The 3,718-nt window shown below is 36.7% G+C and overlaps 1 protein-coding gene across 2 annotated transcripts in view; it reads left to right on the top strand.

The window, feature by feature from the left end:
- Positions 1-299: 299 nt before the first annotated feature.
- LOC129801510 (gamma-2-syntrophin) overlaps positions 300-3,718 on the top strand; it is a 49,971-nt gene continuing 46,552 nt past the window's right edge. The window contains exon 1 of one of the 2 annotated variants that reach the window (XM_055846625.1): positions 300-719. The gene's annotated coding sequence lies outside the window, so the exon portion shown is untranslated. The remainder of the gene's footprint in view (positions 720-3,718) is intronic. The other variant, XM_055846624.1, reaches the window with a different exon arrangement.

Genomic DNA, 3,718 nt, shown 5'->3' with positions numbered 1-3,718 from the left:
GAAATTTTACCAAAATTCAAATCATCCGTTTGTACACAATTGTCCTTTTTGACTTTGTCTTTTTCTCGGACTTTTAAGTACCCAATTTGATATTCTTATAACAATCATGTTTCATCTTCCAAACCATCTTTTCCGCAGGATTTTCTTCATGTCAATACTTATTTTACAAAATTCCGGCGTAATTTCGTAAATTCATCGCCATCTCAGTTTTTTTCACAGTGTATTCCTCATGATCATTTTAATAATTTTCCGTATCGCGACGCCACCGTCGAATATTTCTGTGTTGACATTTTGGTCTATTTTCCCCGCATCTCGTCAGTATGAGTTTTTTCTTGTTGATTGGTGCTCGTGAAAAAAATGGGTGAAAACTTCCCCAGTAATTTTCATGGTGTCTGAGCTCCCAAATATCCGCAAAAAGCTCCACAATTCATTCTATGTGATCTCTACATTGTGCTGAGTAGGCTGATGCATTGAATAATTGTGCGGAAAATGTTTCTATCCAAGTGAAAATTTTTGCAAAAGGAATTTGTTGTGCTGTTAGAAAAAGTTTCGTGGGTGCGGCGAAAGCAAGCGAAAATAGAAAATCTCCAGAGGCCCCAATTGGGTGCCCCATTGCCTCAACTTTTGTGGAAAATTGGGCAGATTTTGAGCAGGAGGTCCGGAAAAAATCTTGCAGATAAATCGATAGGGATACACAGCGAAGATTTCGTCATTTGCAAGTGAGTCTTTTTATTTTTTACTATCTTTTTTTATTATTCCTGAAAATATAAACCGGATAAAAATCCTGGTGAATTATCCTCAAATAATACCAATTTCACGCAGAAAGTATGTTGAGGAATGTCATGGAAAAAAGGCAGGAAAATTTGTCTGATTGTTTAATATTGCATGAACTAAAATCGTGCTTGGATCTTGAATTTTATTGATTTATCAGAAGTCCTTAAGTATTAATTTGTACAAATTTCCCAAATAACTGACTAATAATTTTCCCGGGAACTTCTCCCTCCATTCAGTTGAATATTCAGGATGCAGATACTGGGAAGATTTGCGAGAGAAAACACTCTGCAAAGTTGCACAATTGCACCACTTAACGTTCAACACTGCCTTACGTAATGTCCGGAACATTCTGTTTTCAATTCTTTTTAACTCCTTCAAACTTGTTCAAACTTGGACGCTGATAAAGTACTTAAGAGACTTGGGCATTTCAATTTTTGCTAAATTTTCTTATTAATTTAAAAGGAATGGTATAAAAGAAAATCTTTATGTTAGCGTAAAAGCGGATGTTTTTGTCCGTTTTGTCCCCTGCGGTTGATTCTTAAACCCTCCTCTTCGTTATATGGGCTCAGACCTAATGCCCTAGGCACACTTATGGCTTAAGCCGAGAGATGACTTAGTGGAAAATGATAGAAATGCACTTTAACAATTATTTCAAATATACAGTAGAGTCTCTCTCAATCGGGAATATGGGGCGAAATGTCATCCGGTTTAGCGATAGAATTGAGCGTCAAAGCCTTTGTAAATTCCACAAAAAGTGCTCAATTATAAAGAATCACGATAAAATATGAAGAACTACAGCGAATTTGAGCAAATTAGCTTCATAATTAAAAAAGGTAGATTTGGCCCACAAAATTTGATATAAATTGATTTAGAGTAAGTGTGCCAAATTCCGACCAGCTTGCAATTTCGGCCATCTTTTTTGTTCCTCGAATTTCCATTAATTTTTAGTTTTTACATACTCCAGAGATTATACAATGCAAAAGAATAACAAAAAATGTAGTTTCGACAAACAAGATGACGTGAAAAAGGCATTGGAAGAATTCCTGAAGGGCAAGGAAGTATGAGAATGAAGGTGGCCGAAATAGGGCACCAAAGCTATGTCTACATTTTTATTCATTTTAAAATGTATTAAGAATTATTTTAAAGTAAATAAAGACGATAAACTTTCTACAAGGTTCTGAGCAACACTCCTTAAGTAGAAGGAATGAAAAAAATCAATTTCCATTAAATATATTACATTTCAAACTTGAGACTTTGGCGCTTGCATGCAACTATGGCGAAATTTGGCACATTTACCCTATGTTACCGTAAAAGAGGTTGATTTTGTCCCCTGCGGGTGATTTTTACACCCTCCTCTTCATTATACGGGCTCAGACCTAAGACAGCCATGTGGCTTAACTTCTCTAATTTCTTATCAATCAAGATTTTTTTGGAAAATTATCACTTTAAGATTGGATTAAGATTGGACAACATGAGCAAGTGATCCTTTAAATTAAAATAAAAAGCAATAAAATTGGTTGCTATTTTGAATTTCTAGACCATCGGGAACCGGGCTAAACCTTAGGTCTGAAGCCGGCCCTAAACTTTTCTTTACTTCTAGAACTTAAGGATGGTCTTTACCGATCCGTTCTACTATGTTTGACCGGCGAGAACCGTTCTTAAACATTAGAATTAAAGTGTAGTCGAGATTTTGCACTTGATAGCGAAATAGAGCCAGGTTGGTGGATTCCCTTCCCTGTTCGCGGGAAATTCATATTTCAGCCTCTCGCTCCAAGCAAAGCCTTTTACTGGTGGTATATATCTGTTGCCCGCCGTGCGGGGCTTTGGCTGACAGGCGATACTGTCAGTCAGCCGATAACATGGCCTGGAAGAGTACGGATGGAGGCACAGAGCTGGGCCGCTGCCAGGCAATTGGCCGCGATAAGCCTTGGTCTCCCTAAGAATCTTTCAGGCCCGGCTACAAAAGGAAAGCTTACGAACAGGAGGGGGTCAGAGACACCAGCATCTACGTTTACGGTACAAAAGAAGTACTCAAGCCACTCAAGCCTATACTTTAAAAAATTTAAAAAAAATCTTAACGCTTCTTATTTGAGTTCTGCAATTGATCTTATAAAATTGCTTCAAATTCAAACTTTTGGAATGCCTTATTTCTGAACTGAATTATTATAGTTAATATATACAAATTTCAATAATTTCTAGAGCTTTCATGATCATAATAAGGTATTTGAGAATTAAATGAATTCTTAAATGGATCTGACGGGTTCCAGGCCAAAATCCCGAAAGCTAAAATCCGCAAAGCCGAAATCCCGAAAGCCAAAATCCTGAATGCCAAAATTCCGAATTCTTAAAAGTGTTATAGCTACTACCACGATTGCACCCGGACTTTCTGGAGGCAAAGGGAAATTTTCCATATAATTTCATCCTTTGCAGTATTTTTATTTGGACATTCGGGATTTTGGCTTTCGAAATTTTGGCTGCTTCCGGGGTCTTCAACGGTGACCCCCCCCCAAAAACAGTATCTCCGGACGTTTTTACACCTTTACCCCATCCAATCCCTATAAAAATTTGTTTATTAGTTTATATCGAAAACGGCTCCTACAAATTCTTTTATTTTTGGTTATGTTTTGGAGGTAGTCCGTGAACACTTCCTCCAAACCTAAAAAATCGCCATTTTGAATTATTGAAGATCAAGATTTAACCAAGGACCTACTTTAAACCGATTTAGTTAAATTTAGATTTCTTAATTACTACTAAATCATTCCTAATAACCATTTTTCAAAATCAAAGGTTAAAAGGGTTCTAGGAAGCGTATTTTTCAACTCAATAGGGTCATGTTTGGGTTGGTTGGAAAGGTTTTAAAGTCTTTAGTTGGAAGGCCTTACTACAATGATTTTTGTTTGAAAAATATACTCTTTGCTAAAGTAATTGTTTTTACAGTGCAACT

Source organism: Phlebotomus papatasi, chromosome 2, assembly GCF_024763615.1.
Source record: "Phlebotomus papatasi isolate M1 chromosome 2, Ppap_2.1, whole genome shotgun sequence".
Taxonomy (NCBI): Eukaryota; Metazoa; Arthropoda; class Insecta; order Diptera; family Psychodidae; genus Phlebotomus; species Phlebotomus papatasi.
The sequence above is the reverse complement of the archived record's forward strand: the minus strand, read 5'-3'. Positions and strand labels throughout refer to the sequence as shown.